The 14,986-nt window shown below is 34.8% G+C and overlaps 1 protein-coding gene across 1 annotated transcript in view; it reads right to left on the reverse strand.

Moving 5' to 3' along the window:
* LOC106084653 (uncharacterized) overlaps positions 1-14,498 on the reverse strand; it is a 145,536-nt gene extending 131,038 nt beyond the window's left edge. Inside the window, exon 1 of the mRNA XM_059364477.1 lies at positions 14,194-14,498. The gene's annotated coding sequence lies outside the window, so the exon portion shown is untranslated. The remainder of the gene's footprint in view (positions 1-14,193) is intronic.
* Between the last annotated feature and the right edge of the window lie 488 nt (positions 14,499-14,986).

Raw genomic sequence — 14,986 nt, forward strand, 5'->3', positions numbered from 1 at the left:
GTTTATATGGCAGCTATATCAAAACATGGACCGATTTGGCCCATTTACAATCCCAACCGACCTACACTAATAAAAAGTATTTGTGCAAAATTTTAAGCGCCTATCTTTACTCCTTCGAAAGCTAGCATGCTTTCGACAGACAGACGGACATGCCTAGATCGACTTAAAATGACATGACGATCAGGAATATATATACTTTATGGAGTCTTAGACGCATATTTCGAGGTTTACAATCAGAGTGACGAAATTAGTATACCCCCATCCTATGATGGAGGGTATAAAAAGCAGAAACATTAGGATGCCTAAGTATTCAGATGCTTTACAGTGGGTTGGAATGGAAAAAAACTAGCAAACAGTCTGGCGTTGGATTACGTAAAAAGTTAACGGGACTATGTGCAAAATTTCAAGGCTGTATTTCGTCCAGCCGCTTCTCAGCTTCTCGAAGATTTTGGACTTCATTTTTTTAACTTTTTGCACCAAACAATATTTGTAGCCTCCTCCACAGTCAATTTACTAAAGAAAGACGTGTTTAAAATCATCTTTGCCCGAAATGGGCATTTGGGTATTGGGTGAAAAAATTCGGGTAGTTTCCATTTTTCGTTTTTAATGAGAGCTTTATTCAATGTTTTCGTTTTGAGAAAATTTAAAATTTGAAAATAGGGCCACAAATGATTCAGAGGCTTGCCAAGAAGTTCCCGCACATCTACGAAATAAGCATTTAGCTATTGGGTAAAAAAATTCTTAATTTTTTGTTTTTGAATGACAGCTTTATTCAAAAGTTTTGTTTTCAGAAAATTTAAAATTTAAAAATAGGGCCACAAATGATTCAGGGGCTTGCTTCTTTAACACATCAGCTAAAATCATTCAAAATTTCAAATAGTTATCTCTATCCGTTCTCAAATGGCAGATTCTTTTCGATACTGTGTGTTACTGTGTTATATAAAAGTTTAACTGCAATTGTATATTCCGAGTAAAAAAATTTAAATGGTCAGATCCAAATATATTTGAGATAAGATAAAGATGAATCTAATTAGATCCAAAAGGATCTGTCATATTCAATTATATCTGATGCTATATATGACTATATCTGGTAGTAGATATAATTGAATATGGGACCAGATATAATTATATCTGCTATATATAATCATATCCACAGAGATATGCTATATATAACTATATTTGGCCTACAAATTATATCTTAGTCGTATCACGCTTGAGTCACGTGATTCGTGATTGAGATTAAATTAAATTATAAATAAATGAATTAAAATTCTTCGTGCGTATACGTGAATCACGACTCACAACGCTAATCACGACCCACGAGAAAATCACGAACAACGAGATATCACGAGTCATAAGAAAATCGCGACTTTAGATTGGTATTCTATTCTGCGATTGAAAAGTCGCTAAAAGTTTTAATTGTCCCGCTAGGGAAATTTCACGGCAATCATTGTTTTTGTTTCCATACCAAACATGTTTTTCTATATGCACCTATTTTTTTCTCAGACTTTTGAATTTCGCTTCATGGACAAATATTTTTCAACCAAGATTCGCAAGTTTTTCCTAAGTCGTGATTTTTTTGTGAGTCGTGCATAAACGTGGTCGACATAAAAAAGTCGTGCGTGAATAATTTTTTGTCTCGTGAGCGTGCGTGAGTGAAAAATCACTCACGTGAACATCCCTACTATCTACAACTGTGCCAAATATGGTCTACATCGATCTAATTTTAGGTGTCGTTCCCAAACAAACCAAACTCTCGATGTTTGGTATTTTTGCTCTGGTATCCCCATTTTTGTTCTATTTTTTTTTTTTTAATTTGGCATGCGACATTTTCTCGACATGGAGAATGTATGTTCCAACCCATGGACGAATTGATTAATATTTTATTAAAGCTCTAATATAAGAGTACATTTCAGAAATAACAATTTTTACACCTAGTTTAGTGAAGTCTAAATTGATTTTAGAGTAGATAGAATCCGAATTTGGAAATGTTTTATACATCGTTGGAAAGGTATGGAAATTTTCTTTAATGTAATGGTGAAGACAAAAAAAAATTTGGAAAATTCGACTTTAAAAAAAAAAATACTTTAATGTTGCCGGTTACATAAAATCGAATGGAATAGAGATACATAGTTTCATTATTCATTTTGTGTTTTGTAGAAGAAGTGATATCAAAAAAAAAAAGTTTCCTATGCATATGTGCAATAAAGTGCAATATTTGAAAATCTAATTTTTTTTAGTATTTTGACTGCCATGACTTCATTTATGGCTAGGATATAGCGAGACATACCTTAAATTATTGGAAATATTTTAAGCTTTTATTCAAACTTTAATTTCGTGGATTGTTTGGTCGAGGTCATGTACAATTATTAAAAACAGATATCGGTGTTTTTTTTTTAAATTGTTTTATTTTAAAATTTTCCAATATTTGGATTACCGCCGGTAATCTTCATCAGGGAATGGATAACTAAAAGGATTATAGTAACATAAAACAGAATTTACCAAAAGCCCAGAAACAAAAATAGCAATTTGATTAAAATTTAGCGTTTGAAAACAGAAATTACATTTTAAAACAAGTCAACTTATTTATTACACCACACAAGAATGACTGAAGCTTATTGTCTATTGCTTTTATTTGTCTATTGCTTATATTTTTGTATTAAGTTTCTATATATTGGTGCACAAAGGTCTGTATCCGTTTTGTAGTTCATACGTTCGGCAGTTGGGGGGTAAATTATGTGCAGCATTTCTAATGTGCATCTTCTTTTGTGGTTAGGTTCATGGGCTTATATCTTGATGTCCTTGAAATTTGGTACTTGCCCTCGAGTTGCACAGTGGACTGTGAGTGCAGTCTTCTGTTCTAAAGGCTTATCCTTTGTCTTTTGATCCGATTTATGAGCGGAAACCCTTTTCTTTAGTTTTGTTTTTGTAGTGCCAATATTCGGCTTAAATTGGACTTGTTCCCATCGCAGCTTATCTTGTATACCACGTTCGATTTTCTCTCTTTCCCTATCCTGGTTTTAGTTTAGCTAAACAGGTTGTTGACGGTATTGCCGCTTTTTAGTGCCAGTTGGTATGAGTCTTTCTTGTAAATGTTGGAATTACCAAATCTCTCCGAAAAGCCTGAAATGTATGTTGCCCTTTTATAAATTCTTGATGAAAGTTCCTTCATATCCTTGTCCTTTTTATACCCACCACCGAAGGATGGGGTATATTCATTTTGCCATTCCGTTTGCAACACATCGAAATATCCATTTCCGACCCTAATATATGTATCTTGATCTTGATCAGCGTAAAAATCTAAGACGATCTAGCCATGTCTTTAAAAATAGAGATATTGAGCTGAAACTTTACGCAGATTCTTTTTTTTTTTTTGTCCATAAGCAAATTCTATATATCTTGATATAGCCCCCATATAGACCGATCCGCCGATTTAGGGTCTTAGGCCCATTAAAGCCACATTTATTATCCGATTTTGATATGAAATTTGGGGCAATGAGTTGAGTAAGGCCCTTCGACATCCTTCTTCAATTTGGCCCAGTTCGGTACAGATTTGGATATAGCTGCTATATAGACCGATCCGCCAGTTAGGGGTCTTAGGACTATAAAAGCCACATTTATTATCCGATTTTGCTGAAATTTGGGGCAGTGAGTTGAGTTAGGCCCTTCGACATCCTTCTTCAATTTTGCCCTGATCGGTCCAAATTTGGATATAGCTTAGGGTTTTAGGCCCATAAAAGCAACATTTATTATCCAATTTATTATTATAAATTGAGTTAGGCCCTTCGACATCCTTCTTCAATTTGGCCCTGATCGGTCCAAATTTGGATTTAGCTACCATATAGACCGATCCCCGATTTAGGGTCTCAGGCCCATAAAACCCACATTTATTATCCGATTTTGCTAAAATTTGAGACAGTGAGTTGTGTTAAACCCTTCGGCATCTTTCTTCAATTTGGCCTAGATCGGTTCAGATTTGGATATAGCTGTCATATAGACCGATTCCCGATTTAGGGTCTTAGGCCCATAAAAGCCACATTTATTATCCGATTTTGCTGAAATTTTTGACAGTGAGTTGTGTTAAGTCCTTCGGCGTCCTTCTTCAATTTGGCCAAGGTCGGTCCAGATTTGGATATAGCTGCCTTATAGACCGATCTCTTGGTTTAGGTTTTGGGCCCACAAAAGGCGCATTTATTGTCCGATATCGCTGAAATTTGAGACAGTGAGTTTAGTAAGGCCCTTCGACATCCTTCTTCAATTTGGCCCATTTCGGTTCAGATTTGGATATAGCTACCATATAGACCGATCCCCGATTTAGGGTCTTAGGCCCATAAAACCCACATTTATTATCCGATTTTGCTAAAATTTGAGACAGTGAGTTGTGTTAGGCCCTTCAAAATCTTTCTTCAATTTGGCCTAGATCGGTTCAGATTTGGATATAGCTGCCATATAGACCGATATCTCGATTTAAGGTCTTGCACCCATAAAAGGCGGATTTATTGTCCGATTTTGCCAAAATTTGGGACAGTGAGTTGTATTAAGCCCTTCGACATCCTCCTTCAATTTAGCCTAGATCGGTTCAGATTTGGATATAGCTGCCATATAGACCGAGCTCTCGAGTTAAGGTCTTGGGCCCATCAAAGGCGCATTTATTGTCCGATTTCGCCGAAATTTGGGACAGTGAGTTATGTTAGGCCCTTCGACATCTTTCTTCAATTTGGCCCAGATCGGTTTAGATTTGAATACAGCTGCCATATAGATCGATTTCTCGATTTAAGATTTTGGGTCCATAAAAGGCGCATTTATTGCCCGATGTCGCCGAAATTTGGGACAGCGAGTTGTGAGTAGGGCCTTCGACATCCTTCTTTAATTTAGCACAGATCGGTTCAGATTTGGATATAGCTGCCATATAGACCGAGCTCTCGAGTTTAAGTCTTGGGCCCATCAAAGGCGCATTTATCGTCTGATTTCGCCGAAATTTGGGACAGTGAGTAGTGTTAGGCTCTTTGACATGCATATGCATTTTTCACCGGATTTTGACCAAAGTTCGGCCCGGCCGAACTTAATGCCTTTTTACTTGTTGTTCTTTCTTCACGTGTTTTATTAGATCCGTTACCGTTTTTCTTGGGAAATCATTTTGCTCTAATATGTTTCGAATTCTCTTCTCATTTTCGATGTGGAAGGATTTGTCGCTTATTTTGAACACCCTTTCGTTATAATTTGTGGCAGTGTTGATTTTTATTCTCCTTAGATGCTTTGAATAGAAGTTGATGAGTCTTCCCGATGCTGTGTCTTTTTGATACCAATCGAGCTTCAATCTGTTGCCTTTCCTATGGACTACCGTGTCAAGGTAGGGTTACATGCCATTTGTTTCGCATTCCATGGTAAATTGGATTTGTTTATTGAATGAATTCAATATTCGGAGTGTGTTTTCTACTTCATTCTTGTCGATTATGCAAAATATGTCATCTATATATTTGGTCCAAAATCGAGGTTTGCGTCAGTTTATCAATACAATTATATACATAGTAGCTCCTCCATGATTATGTCTGCTACAATCGGCGATAATGGAGATCCCATTGGCATGCCCTTTTTCTGTTCATAAAAGCTGTCGCCATACATAAAATATCTGGAATCCTTGTATATAAATTTACCATCTCTATAAGTAAATCCATTGGACTTTTTGTATATTCTTGAATAATTGTCCATTTCTCCTTTACTGTCGATATTGCCAGATTGACAGGAACACTGTGGAACAGGGATACAACATCGAACGCGACTAGTAACTCCGTGTCTTTAATCCCTTGGTCGTTGATTCTCGTTTTGAACTCTATTCCATCCTTTATGTTGTATATTGAGTCCTTCGTAACATTGTTTAATATCTCTGTGATGTATTTAGATAATCCGTATGTAGGATTTGCGAATGGGGATAATCTTTTCATGCTTCCGGGCAATCCAAGTGAGTCCAAATGTTTGGTTGTTCACAAAAACAAGAATTTCAACATGCGACAACCGGATATTTACGTTAATGGTCACAGGATTGATATTGTATCTAGTGCGAAGAATTTAGGCGTCGTTTTTAACAGTTCTTTGTTATAAAAACACAGAAATATGGTGACAAGCTCTAGGCCATAATTGTGTACTATTGAAAACAAAAATTCCAAAAGCAATACTAAACATGTTTGTAAACTTTTTTAACAACCTTTACAAATTCGTTTTGATCATTTTATGTTCATTTTCAAAAAAATAATAGTCATTTGTTTAGCGAAAATAAAACAACTGTTTTTGAAATTCCCTCTCCCAAAAATTTCCTCTCCCCAATCAATCAGAATAGGAGGATTTTATTCAAGGGAGAAACCTGGGAGTTTTCAGAATTGGGCTGCGTACTAAAATGTGTTACTGAATTTTATTCTTATGAAAATTTGTTATAAAAAAGTTGATATGGTCAGATTCAATTATATCTGGCATCAGATCCGAAAAATGGTTATATATAATTGGATTTAATTGTATCAAATTAGATCTAATTGAAAACATTCTGATGAAATTAGGCATGGTATGATATGGTCCGATCCAATTATATTTGGCATCAGATACAAACTGTGTCAAACAGTGGGCCAAACGGCAAAAAATTGGAAATGGGTCTACAACTTTTTATCTGTTGATTATAATGATACAAGATATTCTAGACATTTGTAGAGAAGGACATAGGCATAGAAAGTGCTGTTGTAGGTCCATTTCTCTAACACAGGGTGTCAAAATTGAGCACTTTTGGCTTCTCCAACTTTCTGGGGGCCATAACTTTTGATCTACTGAAAAGATTTGTATGATTTCGGGCCCTAGAGAAAGAGTTTGACGCGATCTAAAAAATGCACAATTTACCATTCCATCGTGCACCGTTTATGAGATATGTATTATATGATTTAAAATATCAAAATTTCGACTACGTCAATTTTTAAGCTTTATACTTAAAATGTCACACAAATTGTGCCAGTATATGCATGCAAGGAATAAAAAAGAATCAAGTCAATGCATTAAGCGGCTTAAAAATGCCATCGTTTTTAATAAAAAAAATATTTTTTTGTCAAAAATTTGCAGGACAAAGATTGACTCCAATGATCATGTGTGGATCAATTCCCCCAGGATAATTGCTGCTATACGTGAAAGGGATAGGGCTTACGGTGAATTTGTCAGAAGTCGTACGAATGATAAATGGACAACTTATTGTCGTTTAAGAAACAAGACCAAGTCCATAATCCGAAAAACACCCTTTGAGTAGAGTAGAAGGCTTTTTCTAATGCCGATAGCTCCCAGATGTGGCGAAGAATACGTAGGTTAGGATTTCTTGGCAGTGGTTGCCCTGAACAGGGGGTATTGATGTTGAATCTTTGGCCACTGAATTCATGGCTAATATGAATCCTTCTGATTTGCGAGAATTTGATTTTGAAGGGTTAGTTGAAGGAACTATAACTTATGATGAGTTAGTTTTAGCTGTGGATTTGATTAAATCCAACGCTTTGGGCCATGATGGAATACCAATTAAATTCATCAAAATTATTTTTTTTCCATTCATATCCTCGATTTTACTAAAAGTAATTAACTCAATTTTAACTACTTCTATTTTCTCTACGACCTGGAAATTAGGCCGTGTGATACCAATTCCAAAAAGTGACAGCGATTTGACGCCGATTACTCAAAATTATTTTTCCATTTAATCCTCGATTTTACTAAAAGTAATTAACTCAATTTTAACTACTTCTATTTTCCCTACGACCTGGAAATTAGGCCGTGTGATACCAATTCCAAAAACTGACAGTGATTTGAAGCCGATTACCATTTTGCCATTTTGGAAAATTTGATGAAAATACAGATTTTAGGCCATTTTGAACGACTTTCAATACTCAGCACTTATCAGTGTGCATTTCGTAGAAATTTCAGTACAACTTCCGCAATTCTTTCGATGACACATTCTATTAGGAAATGCTTTAATAGCCGTGAGAATTGTATACTAATTTCCTTAGATCTTACTAAGGGGTTTGACCGTATAAATCACCATATTCTTGTTGAGAAATTACATAATAAATTTATGTTCTCTAAGTCTGCTGCGAAATTAATTTTCAAAGGTAGTTGACCATGTACTGAAGAAACCACTAGAGGGCTACTTAGAGGAGAGTAAACTTTTGAGTGATATTCAGTGTGGCTTCCGAAGCCATAGGAGCTCTATAATGTTGTTTGTTGGACTAACCGACTGCGTAAGAAACAATTTTTCCAGTCAGAAAATCAGTGTCCTTCTCCCATTGGACTTAGAGAAGGCATTTGATAGGATCGATTACTCTATACTCATTCGCAAGCATCATATAGTGTACGGATTTTCTTCGAGTGCGTGTAGGCTTATTTTTTCTTACCTGTGTGAGAGAAATGAATATATTAATGGAGTGGTTTCAGATGTTCTCCTTGTTAAGAGCGGCATGCCCCTAGGGTCTGTCCTAGGGCCAATATTGTTTATCATGTTTTTGAACGATTTATTTGATGACTTGAGGGACTGGTGTTCGCCCTTTTTGCTTATGCGGATGATGTACAATTACTTTTTACTGGAGATATCTGCAGCACGGATGTATTGCAAGCTAAGTTTGATTATGTAATGAATCTATTAATGACGTGGATGGTGTCTAATAGATTGTCAATTAATCCCTCGACGAATAAAGATATGTTGTTTTCCACTCATAACTGCATGGATTTACATTTGATTTGTAACAATCATGCGATTGATTTCGTACGAAATATAAAATGTTTAGGGAGGTTTACTATCGATGATATATTATATTTTGATAGACATATAGACAATATTGTTACACATCCCCTTCTGAAACTTCGTTGTCTTTATAACACTGACCTAGGTTTACCCCTTTCAGAAAGGATAAACTGTTTCATGCGTTAATTATGCCGCACATTCTTCATTGCCTTGAGGTTTTTTTCTGGTACTACCAAGCGCAGCTTGAAACCCTTCGCTCATTAATATTATTTTGAAAGGTTTTGATTCAACAATCCCTAATTTTTTTTGTCGAATTGTTCAGTTTTACCTGTTCACGCAGTGCTTACCAACTGATATTGCCCAGTACTAGGGGGTTTATAATTCATTCCAGGTTAGAGTAGCCAGACTTTTCAACCGCCTACCTGGTACATTAAACCATTTTTCTCTTGGCAATAATTCGTAACGTGGTAAACTTTGCGAGTATCTTAGAAGTTTAGAAGAGTAGTGGTAAATAAGTCTATTGTCACAAGCAGATTATTAATGATTGTATATTGCACATTCAAAAAATGGTTTATGATTCTTTAATTCCTGTTGTTGCATGGAATTTTTGGGAATTTCGATCTTTGATTGTCATGGTTTTATTTCTTTATCTTTGGGAAAATAGTGAATAAAGTAAAACGTTTTTTTTAATTATACCTTACAGACTAGTTTGTAGTTTTTTATTATGTTAGTAGATTTGTAATAATAATAATATTTTTAATCTTTTTTCCCTATTAACTTACTGGATATGAAATTCACTTATATTTTTTTCTCTTGCGATTTTTCATTATGCTTTATAATCTTGGTTTTATTGTTCACGATAATCAGGTTCCTTCGCTCGGAATTATGTAATTTAAATGCAAACTTAAATATCGTGCATTTTAACTTCCAAAGCTTAAATTTAAATCTTTCGTCAACCAAAATTTCTGAAATCAAATGTATTGTTGAGGATAGTTTTTTAGATATTATTGGTATATCTGAAACCTGGCTAAAGCCGTCCGTATCTGGACGGCTAGCACTGACTTGGTATTACCTCGATATATTAACGAACGATTGGTTCACGCTCTTATAATGCCACATCTCCTGTACTGCCTTGAGGTATATTCTGGCACCACTGCAAGTAACATGTTGAAGGTTAAACTTTCTCTAAATAGAGTAGTATGCTACATTTTTTCATGCAGATTATTTGATGTTTCCCCGTTTGTTAAAAGTTTTCTTGGTTGTTCCTTCAATGATTTTGTTAAATGTATGTGATTATGTTCTACAAAATCCTTAAATCCCGTGGTCCAATATTTCTGGTAAATATGTTCTCATTTTCTCTAACTCTACTTGAGTTAATCAAATACTCATACCATGAATAATATTTTTAATCTTTTTTCTCTATTAACTTACTGGATACGAAATTCACTTATATTTTTTTTTTCTCTTGCGATTTTTCATTATGCTTTATAATCTTGGTTTTATTGTTCACGATAATCAGGTTCCTTCGCTCGGAATTATGTAATTTAAATGCAAATTTAAATATCGTGCATTTTAACTTCCAAAGCTTAAATTTAAATCTTTCGTCAACCAAAATTTCTGAAATCAAATTGTTGAGGATAGTTTTTTAGATATTATTGGTATATCTGAAAACTGGCTAAAGCCGTCCGTATCTGGACGGCTAGCACTGACTTGGTATTACCTCGATATATTAACGAACGACTGGTTCACGCTCTTATAATGCCACATCTCCTGTACTGCCTTGAGGTATATTCTGGCACCACTGCAAGTAACATGTTGAAGGTTAAACTTTCTCTAAATAGAGTAGTATGCTACATTTTTCATGCAGATTATTTGATGTTTCCCCGTTTGTTAAAAGTTTTCTTGGTTGTTCCTTCAATGATTTTGTTAAATGTATGTGATTATGTTCTACAAAATCCTTAAATCCCGTGGTCCAATATTTCTGGTAAATATGTTCTCATTTTCTCTAACTCTACTTGAGTTAATCAAATACTCATACCAAGAGTTCTACCCCATATGGATGGGATGTTTTCTACAAGAGTAGCACGTCAATTTAATTTACTTCGTAACTCCTTGCGTGTTTTCAATTATGCCAATGATACATATCGAAAAAAAACTGCTTCGACACTTTGATGAGATACAAAAGGATGATTTCTCTTTTTTTTTTCTCTGTTTTTTTCTTTTTTCCATGTTTTCCTATCGTTTTTTCTTTTTGGTTCTGATTATCGTTATTTTCATAAAAAATAAAGATATATATAAAAAAGAAAATAATAATAAAATTAAATAACTCCTTGTTGAATATTAGTACATTGATAGAAATTTACACAATCGTGTTGAAAATTGCAAATTATCTTTTAATTTAGCTTAAGTTGCCTATTTTTATATTTCTTATAAATAATTTATACAATAATGCTTATTGTAATTTTATTGAATGGGCACTTATAGGGCTTTAAAATTACAAAATTCAGAAAATAAAAATTATGATTAAATACTAAATTTTAATTATTTTAAAATATAAAATCTCTTCAAGAAAAAGTATTATTTAAACATGAATCAGTTGAACCACTATTGTTGTTAAATATTTCTTAGTCATTGCGAATTTGTTACTCAATTATTGTTATTAACTGTAAAACATCCTAATGAGTAGCCAATTGTAATTATCTACATTAGCCATTTTTGTGGCTTTGTGTTACATGTTCTGAATGAACAAATAAATAAATAAAATGGTCCATTACATTCAATGAATGTCAACGTTGAAACGAAATATTCACTGCGAATAGTGATATTTTGTTCACATTTTTCCCAAACATCCACATGCTATAATGTGGCATTTTAAAGGCATTCATTATTCAATTTGCTACTATCACAAAAAAAATTCACATGGTATTAAAAGAAATTGACTTGAAATTTACATTACATTTAACTGTTTAAAAAAATCTTTTTTGTTATACCGGCTTTTGACACACCGCACGCACATCCGTAACCTAAGCCAACAGTTGTACTGTAACTCAATTATTGACTGCTTCCAACCAAACAAACTATAATACTATTTACACCTCGTACAAGGATGTTGATTCGTTGATACACAAACCTTCACCCCTATTCAAGGACCAGCTAAAGTCAATGATTCTCAGTAGGTTGCCACTTTTCGTCTCTCATGCACTCATTTATGTTTGTTGTGGTGAGAATTGAGAGCCCAAATCAAAGCAGAGACTTGAATACGTAAAGGGATTCGCATATTTCCCACTAGGGGTGTTTTGGATTAAAAACCCCACAAATGGTCAAAGATTACCTTCAACAGTGAACAAGAAAATTAAAAAAAAAAGAAAAAAACAGTTTTAAATTTTGCAAAAGGCAAAAATGGACTATAATCTGGAAGACAATTGTTATAAATGTATGTATTTGAAATCATATCAAATGGTTTGATCAGCAAGTGTGAAACGCCATCTTTAGAGAAAAATGTGATATTTCTGAATTTAGATGGGTTTAATGTCCGATTTAAGTTTTAACTCAACAAATAAAGGGCTTTCATAATAAAAGGACAGCGTGCCTCTGACAAGACTTTTCAGGTCACGACTAAATACCACACATATGTCGCAAGAGAAAAGATAACAAGTAAAAGGCGGTCAGTTCGCTCGGGGCGAACTTTGATTACCCACCTACTCGGGTATATATGTAAACCACCTTTCCTCAAAATCCGGTGAAAAATGCATACCTTATACCCCATAGCAGCTTTATCGAAATTTATTCCGATTTGGACCAAATACTTATTAGTACAAGTAGTTGTTCAATTGTGTATAAAAAATATTGGTCTTTTAAGTAGCTATATCTAAAAATAAACCGATCTGAACCATATACGACACAGATGTCGAAAAGCCTTACATAAGTCACTGTGTGAAATGTCAGTGAAATCGGATTATAAATGAGCCTTTTATGGAGCCAAGACTTTAAATCGAGATATCGGTCTGTATGGCAGATATATCCAAAACGGGACCGATCTGAGCCAAATTGAAAAAGAATGTCGAAGGGCTTAACACAACTCACTGTTCCAAATTTCGACGAAATCGGACAATAAATGCGCCTTTTATAGCCCCAAAAACTTAAATCGAGAGATCGGTCTATTTGCCAGCTATATCCAAATCTGGACCGTTCTGAGCCAAATTGAAGAAGAATGTCGAAGGGCCCAACACAACTCAATGTCCCCAATTTCGGCGACATCGGACAATAAATGCGTCTTTTATGGGTCCAAGACATTAAATCGAGAGATCGGTCTATATGGCAGCTCTATACAAATCTGAGTCGATCTGGGCCAAATTAAGGAATGAATACGAAGGGCCTAACTCAACTGGCTGTCCAAAATTTCGGCAAAATCAGACAATAAATGCGCCTTTTATGGGCCCAAAACCTCAAATCGAGAGATCGTTCAATATGGCAGCTATATCCAAATCTGGACCGATCCAGAAGTATGTCGAAGAGCTTAACGCAAATTACTGTCCCAAATTTCGGCATCGGACAATAAATGCGCCTTTTATGGGCCCAAGACCTCAAATCGAGAGATCGGTCTATATGGCAGCTAAATCCAAATCTGGACCGATCTGGGCCAAATTACAGAAAGATGTCGAAGGGCCTTACACAACCCACTGTCCCAAATTTTGACAAAATCGGACAATAAATGAGCCTTTTATGAGCCCAAATCTCAAATTAAGAGATAGGACAATATGGCAGCTACATCCAAATCTGGACCGATCTGGCTCAAATTGAAGAAGGTTGTCGAAGGGCCCTACACAACTCACTGTCCCAAATTTCAGCAAAATCGGATAATAAATGTGGCTTTTATGGGCCTAAGACCCTAAATCGGCGGATCGGTTTATATGGGGGCTATATCAAGATATAGTCCGATATAGCTCATCTTCGAGCTTAACCTATGGACAAAAAAAGGGTCTGCAAAATTTCAGCTTAATATCTCTATTTTTAAAGACTGTAGCGTGATTTCAATAGAGACACGGACAGACGGACGGACATGGCTCGATCGTCTTAGATTTTTACGCTGATCAAGAATATATACACTTTATTGGGTCGGAAATGGATATTTCGATGTGTTGCAAACGGAATGACAAAATGAATATACCCCTACCCTTCGGTGGTGGGTATAAAAATGGCTGAAATTTTATATCAAATATCCAATATATTTAAACTCCTAAAATATCTAATATAGGCTCATAATAATGTAAATTTAAATTACAATTCAAAGGCGTTTATCAAATTAAAAAACAAAAACGTTTGTCCCCTTACTAAAAGCATATTATCTCCGGCTTGCCACGGCTGTTTTCCCGCGAAAAAGCAAAAAACAATGCAACAAGACTCGCACATTGCATAGAATATAAAATATGAAATCAAATACTCACGTATATTTATCGTTGCCTACAGTAGTGCAGCGGACGAAGAGGATGGGGTGAACACAATTCCAAACAACTGTATGAAATTCCTTTATGAAACAGTTTCATACATTCTATGACACACATTTCCATTTCGCAGGATACACTCATACTGCTGACTGCTGAATACAACCTTAACACAAACTGGGTTTTAGTTTATACTAGAGGATAAAATGAATTCTATGACCATGGGGTATGATAGTAAGTTAACCCTTTAAATCCGCAACTTCTTTAATTTTTACGCCTATAAATCAACAACTTTCGGAAATATATGACACCGGACCTTTAATCACGTTGAATTACAAGTGAACATAAACAAATCTGCAATCGGTTTGTTGTTGATTTTCACGTAATCGATTGTTTTATTTGTGAATAATCGATAAAACTAATCGATAAGATTCCAATAGAAATTACAGGGTATTATAAGATGAAATTAAACTTAAATTGCAATCTGGTATGCCCTGTTACATCCAATTTGTATCTTAAGGCCGGTACTATTGGGTTGCCCAAAAAGTAATTGCGGATTTTTTAAAAGAAAATAAATGCATTTTTAATAAATCTTAGAATGAACTTTAATCAAATATACTTTTTTTACACTTTTTTTCTAAAGCAAGCTAAAAGTAACAGCTGATAACTGACAGAAGAAAGAATGCAATTACAGAGTCACAAGCTGTGAAAAAATTTGTCAACGCCGACTATATGAAAAATCCGCAATTACTTATTGGGCAACCCAATATATTCTTTTTTCGCGTTGAAACACCAT

The sequence above is a fragment of the Stomoxys calcitrans genome, chromosome 1, assembly GCF_963082655.1.
Source record: "Stomoxys calcitrans chromosome 1, idStoCalc2.1, whole genome shotgun sequence".
NCBI classification, from domain to species: Eukaryota; Metazoa; Arthropoda; class Insecta; order Diptera; family Muscidae; genus Stomoxys; species Stomoxys calcitrans.